Genomic DNA, 10,552 nt, shown 5'->3' with positions numbered 1-10,552 from the left:
CTTACCATGAGGGGTTTTTGTGTGCTTGGTCAGTAATGGCATCATCTTAGCAGTCTATTGGTACAGGTTAAGGGAGTTTATCACTTCATATAGCCACTCATTAAGGGTTTATCATTTTTGTGGTGGTTGATTGAGTTGATTCACAGGTTATGTTCTAGGTATGTTTCCATCAGCTCATCGCTTTGTGGACTTGTACAATGCTGAATGAGGACAGTAGAAGAGCAGTAAGATTATGGAACAGCAGCATCAGAACATTCAATTTCCATGTGTTTTTACAGAAAAGGATGGCCAGCTTGTCAGCCATTCTTTTGAGGCAGTAGTATGTGTAGTCCCCAAAACAGTTTGACATAACCCATTTCTTGTGTGACAGAAATGCAGGTGTCACTATTATGTATCTGTTCACTTAACAGCAACGTCTCTATCGCATGTTGGGGTCTTATGTTTTGCACATTTGGTTATATGCCACAAGACAGTTCAAAAAGTCCTCATAAAAAGGGCGATAGTGGGAAGTGAACTCCAGAACACCTTGTCTGGCTTATAAACAGACTTACAAACTTCTTACCCATGGCAAAAGGAAATGAAGAGTGGCCTGCGGAGGTAAAATGGGTTAATTTGATGAGCCGTTTCAGAGGTTGGATTGTTCTTTTAAAATGCACACATTATAGTCTCAAACGAAGACCAATGCATCAGTAATCCTGGATTTGCTTTTTTTGCTCATTATAGTAAAAAACACTTAAAGATTTGTTGTTTTTCTGATTGAGGTAGTAAGCCTATAAGTGAGCTCAAAACAGGTTAGTGAATATTGATTGTGTTTCTGATGTGACAGGAAGTGTGTATTTCAGCTGATAGAATGTATGTTTATTTAGAGTGAAAACTTGATTAGGAAAGTATACTTGTCAGCTCAATAACTCAATAAAGAGGTAATTTTATAGTGGTTTTATACTTACGTTGATAGAAGAATGTAAGCAGATCTGTAGGCACAGAGTCTGATCAGCTGACAGTAGATAAGATAGCACTTCATTTACAAATACCATTTTTCTTTACTCATGGTAGCATCTCTGTACTTTATAGTTCGCCACAAATTATAAATGTGCTCCCCCCCTCCCCCCCCCCCCCCCAACACTTTGTCTGTTGTATTCTGTCTAGGACATAGTTGGGGGGGGAGAGATTTATTTAAAAAAAAAAAAAAAAAAGACTTCCTAATTTTTAAGCTTTAACATTCAACTTCTCATTTTTCCTTTTCTTTTGTCTTTTCTATTAGTCCCACTTCCAGAATGACTTGCTTAATGTCTTACGGTATTGTGATAGGTATATATAATAGTTCACTATCACACAGAAAAGTCTGGTGAACTGCTGTTTGGAAAAAAGATACAAAACATATTTTAATGCATTGAGCCACTTCCCACTGTTCAGATTATTTTGGTTCCTGAGCTGATTCAGAGCCTGCATATGCTAGGAGCTAATAGTGGCAAAAAAGATGAAACGCCACTCCAGGCATTTGGCCAAAAGTAAATTTGTCTAAGGGGACCTGCTAGTCAGAAAGGCCTGGAAAAGCAAGTCAAGAAAGTTGTATGTGGAAGAACCTTTTTCTGCAGCAACTGAAGCCAGCAGCAGGTTCAGAGCTTCATTTTGGTAGATTTATGGCACCCTTTTAGCATCTGTAAGCTTCCTCTTATGTAACCAGTAAGCAGGTCCTTAAAAAAAAATGTTTTCTCACAGCCTTTATGTTTTCATGCATTTTTTTGCTGCTTCTCAGGAGGGAGGTGAGAGACAGGGAAATAGTTGAAGGATCCTAGAAAATAGTACATAAAAATTGTAAAGGTTCCACAGTTGCCACTACCACTGCAGCAATCTGAGGCCAAGCGTTTATCTCAGCAATGTTCTTATATCATTAGGTTACTGTTTCTGAAAGAAACTCTAACAGCACTGTGCTCTGAGCAGCATGCAAAATGCTAGTGCAAGATTTTGCTATTCCCTGCCCTTTCCTCCATCTCTACCCTTATCTTTGCTTCTGTCTTTTCAGTTTTCTTTTTCCCCTGTGTTTAATTAGAGACTTCAACAACCAGTCAGGACAAGTTTACTATGTTTTTTTTTTTTTTTTTTTTTTTGTGAATATCCAGCATTTACAGTGAAGATCTGGTTTGAAGCTGGTATACATCTTTTATTTTCTTCCATGACTCTCTTCCTCTTTGTATGTTTTGGGACCAGAAGTCATGGAGCCCAGGGAAATAAAATACTGTCTTCCAATGGAGACACCTGACAGAATATGAAGAGATTGACAAATGCCATGTTGTCTGCCTATGGAAATAACTTCTGCAGCCAAATTCTAAAATCAAATTACTGTCAAAGAGAGGCTGTTGGCTGCTCTCATCAGAGATGGAGACTGGAATTTGACATTTAGATCCAGCTCTGTGCTGTGCCGTAAACTTGTATGGCGATTTAGAGAAAGTCTGTAAAATTGTCTGTAACTACCTGTAAATCGTCTGTTTTAGCTCCTCATCTAAAAACAGCTGCAGTATCGCCTTTCTCATTTTTGGAATGTTTCTTGGGCTTCTGAAAGTGCTTGGAGGTACATACCTCTTTTAATGTTTTCTGTGTTAATCAGATCTTAAAGGGAGTCATCCGTGTTCCTGGATTTTACAGTTTGAGAAGTGAGACTGTGTAGAGGTTCATACTGTGCCAATGGAACTAAGCTGCTGTGCCTTACTTAAGTCAAAAAAATTTGAAAGGGCATTGTAACACTTAGCTTTAGAAACCCTTTCTAATCTTTGGCACAGATGCCCTGTACATGAGAGAGAAAATAATCTAATGATAGCATTTTGTGAGCTGAATAGTTTTATCATGACTAAGGCTTTCCCTCTTTTATAATGATATATATATTTTTCCTTCTTCTGCTGAGCTGGATACTTTTAAGTGGCTTAAACTTTCTGAGCCATCTAGGGAAACTCAGAAGTGCTGCGCTGACTGGCCAGCGCTCTGCCCCTCGGAACTTCCCTTGTGGCCCTGGGACTTTGGACTACGTGAAGCTGAACTGCCAGCTAGCAAGTGCTGAAAGCTTCCTTTCTCTTCATGGACCTTACAACTGCCCCAACAAGTGTCACCAGGGAGTGCTTTTCTGCAGAGCCCACAGCACTGGCTGTCATACTCTCTATTTTCAGAAACAGGAAATACTTAGATGCATCAATAATTTTGCTCTGAAAAACAGACTTTACCACTTTTCCAATGTGACTGTAATACATTCCAGTTCTCAATGCTTCTTGAAGCAACAGTGGAGTTCAGTGATGGAGAGAAATAATTTACTATTAATTTGATTTATAATTGCCCCCAAAATAACTGTCTGACATGGCTGTGCCACATGACACAGTTGCATGTGATGCAGTGCTCGGTTACCTCCCTCCCTCTCTGAGATCCCAGCTGTGCTCAAGGTGAGTACAAGGTTTGTAAGATGCAAAAGTGTGTCCCATGTAGTTATGTTGAAAAGCACATCATACATCTCCTGATTTGTCATTTCATGTCGTTATTTAATACTCTTCCATCTTTTCATGCTAGTGTTTTCCTTGACCAATAATTGGACCCTGCTGTCCAATTAGTATTTAAGTGCATACAGTGGTCTAGTTCAAAATTTGAATTGGTGTCTACCTCTCTCGAACCTCTCATGGGGTTTGTCACCCCACGGTGACCATGCTCTTTTCCTCTTTTTCAAATGTTGCTATGTGATGCTGCTATGTGATGATTTCAATTTATTATCTATTTTTAAACTTCACATATGAAAGTCATCTCATGAGTCTTTAACACAAAATGCGCCAGTAACGCTTTGGAGCAGTGATTGCACTGTCCCAGCTGGAAGTGTCCTCATTACTAGTTTACAGAGTTCAACTCCATTATACTTATTTTCCTCTATGGAGCTATTAATTCTGTATTTTGGCATCAGAATGGCATATCCTCTCCAGGGGGAGTTGGAGAATGGCTAATCTCAGCATTGCCTATAGTTTGGTCACAGCTGCCGTTTTCTAGCTAATGCAGTAGGGCATTTAATTCTGAGGCTAAAAGGAAGATATTACCAAGTGTTGGTAAAGAAACTTGTTTTTTTCCCTGAATTCTGGTCGTATGACCTTCTTACAAATATTGTATCACCTCAGAAAAGTGATACAGCTCATTTTACAGTACTAGATTCTGCTGCTACTACCATAACTTTTTTTTTTTTTTAAGAATAAAAGTATTTGACTGCAAACTTATAAAAGACCAATGAGGAAAAGACCGATAAAGAAGTTGTGGATGGAGGCCTGAGGTAGGTGGCATAAATCTAATTGCTGAGCAGCTCACTTTATCTGTCATTGGTCATCTGCTAGTAATGACTGCCTGATCTTCTAAAACAACAACCATCACTCATGCTTGAAAAAGCTTATTTTCTTTGGTATATTCTCCATGCTCAAACCCTGCCATACTGTAATTAGCTACGAAAGTAGCTCTATACCAGTTTCTGTTAGTTGCTTCTGGATATTTTTTACTTGGTGGTTTGAGAAGGTGCTTGCCAGTTGTTAGGGCAGAGGCACAGTTAGTACCCTCTGGGTGCCCTTAATCAATAATAAACACCAGCATGCTCTCTGACTTTTTGCAGATGCCTTTTCATCATCCTCCAGTATTTGGGCAAATGGAGCTTTCTTCCCCCACCTTTCTAACACTTATGCTCTGGAGTAGGTAAGCCTACTGAAGTGTTGTGGGGGGTTATACCATGTACGATCATGGAGAACTCCCAAACTGACTCTTTTGCCATTCTGTATTGACTTTTTGCTAGCACCTTTGATGGCGCAGGGCTTGATGTACTGTGCAAAAATTGCTGAGTTTAACTCCATATGGAGTTGTCTGTTCTCTGAGCTGTTGGGAGGAGCTGATATTTCCTGCTTCGTTCAAAATCACATTAAGGCCAGCCTGTGGGAATCTTTGCTGCCATTTGTGTGCTGCTTTCAGGGCAGATTACACACTTTGGGTGTCCTTCACTGAAGAGCAGCATTACTAGGCAGGGCCACCACAACGCAACGCTTGGGGGCATTCCAGATAAACCGTGTGGACACAGTGAGTTGTACAGCCTTCCCACTCCCAGCTGTGTATTGGTATGATGTAATGTGGCTTTGTACAAAGGATATATATGTCATAACATCATCTATGTCCTCCAGAAGATTTGGGATGGAACTTCACTGGTGGATCTGTATAGTTTAGAATTCAATAACCTGTAAAATTGAGTGGTTTCTCATTTGAACTATTTAAGGAATCAGTTATATTTGAGGCATGTTTGTATCAAATTCCTCTTGCAGTTTTTGCTGTCACCATGGCAACTTCTTGAAAGCAATTTTACTAAAAATGTCCAAGAAGTCTAAAACTTTCCTGTTAATCCAATATGTCCAGGAAGGGGGGGAGGTCTTTTGTTTTTACAGATTGAAGTCTAGAAAGCCTGTATGACTTTTGAAATATTGTTTCCAATGGTTGTGACATAATTCTCTCTTGAAATGTGACAGAAACTACATTCTTTGGAATGTAAACAGGCTGCATTTCAAACTGTGAAACCAAAGAGCTGGGGAGCATAGGTGTAGTAGTTACTACAGGCCTGAATAAAGGAAAGTGAGGATGGTAGCGTGGTGGGAATCATCTTAACTACTGGCCAGCAGGCTAACAGCAACTCTATAAGGATGCTCGGGAAATCCTGCCTCCAAACCACTGCTGCTGCTGAACCAGTGACAGGATAGCTGGATGTGCAGGAGTTGTTTGTGACTCTGGCAAGGAGCTTAGAAACTAGTTGCAAGCAGGTTTCAGATAGCTGTGAGCTCAAGCTTGCAAGTGGTTTCTATTCCAGACATGTGGGAAGTTTGCAGGCCTTTGCTTGGATATCAGAGAATTCTATTTTCATTTTTACAGAGATGTGGGTGCACAGTCAGGTTAACCAGCCTTAGGTAATTGTACCTCAGTTCAGCTGTGGTAATCCTGGCTCCCAAAGGCAAAGAAAGAATGTATATCTGCTAATTATTAAGGTGAATGCAATAGGAAATTGTGATGTTTCAAATTGCTTTGGTATAAGGTTTTTTGTTTTGTTTTGTTTTTTTCTAATGACGTCTTACAGTTGCATGCCTGGAATACTTGTTGAATCTGTATTTAACTCTCCACTGACATGTGAGATAATAAAATTGATTAGTTAAGATCCTCCTGTGTTTGGATTGAGAAATTCTGTCCAAAGTACACCTGGAAAGGAACAAGAGATAAAGTTAGTAAGGTAATGCTCTCTGGACTTTAACAGAAAGGGTTTTTCTAATTAATTTCTGTCTTAGGGTTGGCCATAATCCTTATCCAACTGGCAAATCTAGTTTCAAATTTCAGTTTTAAAATATAATTGGCAGCTCAGCAAATTCATAAAATTGATCCCCATTCACACTTATTTTTGGCTTGTGTTAAGAATGTGCCAACCTGGAATTCTAAATTTAACCCTGAGTGACTTTTCCAGTATCGCTCCCCTAAAAGGGAAGCCTGGCAGTGGAGCCCGGGTACCAGCCAAGATAAATCGCGAGCAGTAGATGTCAGCACAGTGGTAACATGAACTACAAGTAAGGGGAAAATAAAAAGATAGAATACAGAGCGGATTCTGTGAAACGCCCACTTTCTGAAACCCATTAGTTAAATGACCCTGTGTTTGGCTGTCTCTCCCTACTTTGCAATCCGAGGCAGTACAGCATATTCCGAGGCAGTACAGCATATTCCAAGGCAGTCCAAGTTGCTGTATGCATTTTTACAGCCATTTAAACATAAAACATATGCTAAAGTTAATGATGCATAAACGTAGTGTATTTCAGCTCCAGGTACTGAGATGCAAGCTAGCAGAAGAGGACTGAGAATCTGTTTAGCTGGTGTGATCCAATCTCATCTGCATCTACGTGAAGCTCCTTCAGACTCCTGGAGCCCCTTTGGCAAGGACGTCAAGCTGAACATGAGGCAAAGTCTCTAAATGCTGAGCAGACTTGAAACTCTACTGCGTAGCCCTCCCATGTGTGCTGCTGGGCCAGCTCTGTTTGAAGGTACAGGCTCCTGAACCACAGTGTATGAAGCCCGTACAATCTTAAGTAGTCGTTCAGCAATTTCAAATGTTTGCTCGTGACTTAGAAGTAAACCTATGGGTAATTTCACCTGAATAATGGTGCCTGCTTGGACCTTTTCTTACCCATGAAGAACAGTCTGCTGCTCAGACTTGTCTGAATTGGATTAGTCTGTGAAACCATTAGCCCTTGAGTATCAGATCTACTGTTTCTAGTGCTACCGCATTGACATCTTGTGGTGAACTTAACCATCATGTTAAAATATATACATACAGTAACTTGATTGGTATACATCTTAGATGTTGATTACTAGGCATTTCCAAGATGCATCCTGTCTGTACTCTTTCTTTCAGCAACTCTACACTATTTACGCTCTGTTGAACAAACACAAGCATTGGAACATCAAAGAGCAAAGTGCAGGTGCTGACATAAAGCAGTATTTCCCAAATACCATCCCCAGTTGCATATGCAATACCATGAAAGATGAATGGAAATGATCAGTGAAGAGTAATTTTTCCTATTTTTCTACTCATCTAGAACATTCATTCTCTTTCCCTTTTTTTATAATAGTTATTCTGACCTTGCTTTAAATTGACATTCACATTTCTTTCCTCTTCTGCAAGGCTTAAATGTGTTCTGTGTAACTTAAGAAAGATGCTCTAAACATTTAAAGATCATCCATCTGCTTTTTAAAATGAACCCAGGGCTCCAAATCCACCACATATCGTATATTACAGAATTAGTCATTATGAGCAAAAGGATATTCAGATGCTGAAGTTCTTATCCGAGAATGTTTCCCTGCTGGAAATAACATTTTTACAAGCTTCTGTGTTCCCTTTAGTCTCTTCCTAACAGGACCTCCTGTGGGGAGAACTTAGTATTTCTCATTCTGATGATAGTTTTGAGTAACGTTTGTAATTGTCTGCCAATGGCTGTGTATTTTTTGGCAACAACAAATCATATTCAAGTGTGCTTCCCTGTTGCAATTTCTTTAGCACTGCCTTTGAAGCAGCGATTGGATGGACCTCAGCTTTTGCCAGGCTGTTGTGAGATTTATGTTCTTGGTTTCTCGGAAGTTGCAGAATTTGCTATTAATAATTGCAGGAGACCACTGACAGGCACCACACAGGCAAGCATGGGATTCTGGATGGGATGGTGCACCCCATAGAAGAGGGTTTGCTCTGGAGTGCTCCCCTGGAGTTAACAAACCCAGGGTGCATGGCTGGTGCCACCACCCTGTGGGGCTGCTGCAGCCTGGGGGCACACACTCCAATGACCCCACGGTTGACAAGACCAGACAGAAGAGAAGTGACACCGCAGACCCACACCACAGACATCTTGGCGCTGTGGAGCCGTTCCCCACAGAAGACCCGCTGAGGGGCATGTTGTTACCCACAGAGCAGAGCTGTGGGCTGAGCATGAGGTCACTGGCTGATGTGCCGCTGGTACTGACTAGAGCCCTGCAGCCTTGGTATGGCTGTGGGCTGGCGTTGTTCTGACTGGCTATAAAAGAGAGTAAGCCAGGTATGCTTGTGTGGGCTTGGACCCACGGTCAGCTGGCCTGTGGACCCAAGGACTCACCCATCAGCGGGGATGCCCCTAATGTCCACAGCGTGGTGAGACGAAACCAGGGAAAATTAGACCGGAGGGGTGGCCCGTAAGGGGCGAGAGTGGTTGCTCTACCATGCACCTGTGATTGAACTGTGGAGCTCTGGTATGTGTATATGTATTTTCAGTTCTATTTGCAGCTTTGCTATACTGTTAGCTTTGTTATAGCCTCTTAGCTCTAGTAAGTTCTCACACTTGACAAATGCTCTTGTATGAGAAAATGTATTTCCGTTTATCTGGTTTGACTGTTTTTATGCCATCCATGTTTTGCTGTCTGCTTCTAGTCCATGGCTTTATTCTTCCATTCAATGTTGTAATGCTCACTTGCCTTCTGTATGAAACTGGTAGTGTTAGTGAACTCCCTCAAACTTACTATTTTGGTGGTGTCAGGTGAAGGATAAATGTTTTTATGGTAGGATTTAATACAGTTAGAGTCTCAAATGGGTGAATTTCTGCTAGTATCCAATTTAATCCTTAGTGAAAACTGTACAAAGTCAGCACAAGCTGAATTTAATGTGAATTTAACTTTGCCTCCATCTCGATGCATGAAGAACCTATGCCAGGAAGACTGTTTTAAAGCAAGAAAGGAAAATAGCTTGAGTATACCGGATCTCTGCCAGGCCAAAGGTATCCACATTGAAGCTAAAAACAAACAAACAAATCTCCACTTTTTTATACTGCACTCTATATATAAAGAAAAAGGAAAAAATATAATTCCAGGAAGGCGTGCCAGCAGAGATGTTTTTATTAAAAGGATGGTGATGAAAACAAAAGAATGGAGGATACGTGAGGAGGATGAAGGGAGAGGATGACAATATAAATTCTGAATTTGAGAGTGAGGAGTATGGAGCACAACAGAGAAAATGGTGAGTGCCTATGATGGGAAGGAAGCAAGGAATAGAGTTAAAGAAGAAATAAAGTTAGGGTTGGTGGCAGGGGGTAGGAGGTATGTGGCTTCTGTGGAGATGGAAGAAAAGGGGTTGGGTATTGGGGTTGGAATTTGTCACCTGCTTAATAAACGATGCAACAGAAATTCTGAGACCAGTAAGAGCAGGAGAAAAGATGTGGAAAAATTAGGGAAGAAGTGGAAATTATGACATAGCAAAAGGTCAGAGTGGGAACTGGCAATGTGGCTATGATAAGCAATTTTGACATCGCCATTCATTGGCAGAGCTAGGTTGTCTATTTTGATTACTGTGTTTGCAGGCCTGCAAGCCCTGCATGCACTGTCGCCTTCTGGCTTGCTGCCTTGCACGTGCTGTCCTCACAAATTGCTGTTTCCAGTTTTCATTTGTGCGTCAGCTTCTGGCAGTGCATTCTCCCCTCAGAAAACATTTGAAGAAAATTCATCTCTCTCCTCATAAAGAGCAATAGAGAGAAAAGGTTTCTTTAAACAAACACATCCTAGTTTTCATTGTGTTTACCGAGTCAGCACATTGGTGTGTCTTACAAAAGAATTTTCTTGCACCTACAGCAAGACTTCAACTTGTTCAAGATGGTGATCCCAACTGAGAGGAGGCATGGCTAAAATGATAACTTGATTGATAGTTAAGGGAGTTTTACGTTTTCTTAGCAATACTAGCCACAAATGATACTGTAATATTAACCTGTAGTTCTAACGAGTTGTTTTCATCCCAAAATTTTAGTCCAGCCTGCACATCTGAGGTAAATGTTATAACAGTTTTATATGTGAGTGAATACATATGGTTGCGAAGTGAGTTAGTTACAGCTCTAGGAATAAAACAGGGATATTCCAATGCCTGACTTGGGGAGAGTCCATGCAAAAGGTGAAAGATAATATCTAAATTGCTGTCTTAGAGATAATGTAGGTACCTACGTCCAAGGTACGAGTCTGTCTGTTAAAGGGT

The sequence above is a fragment of the Dromaius novaehollandiae genome, chromosome 3 (genome assembly GCF_036370855.1).
Source record: "Dromaius novaehollandiae isolate bDroNov1 chromosome 3, bDroNov1.hap1, whole genome shotgun sequence".
Taxonomy (NCBI): domain Eukaryota; kingdom Metazoa; phylum Chordata; class Aves; order Casuariiformes; family Dromaiidae; genus Dromaius; species Dromaius novaehollandiae.
Note: the sequence above shows the minus strand (reverse complement) of the source record.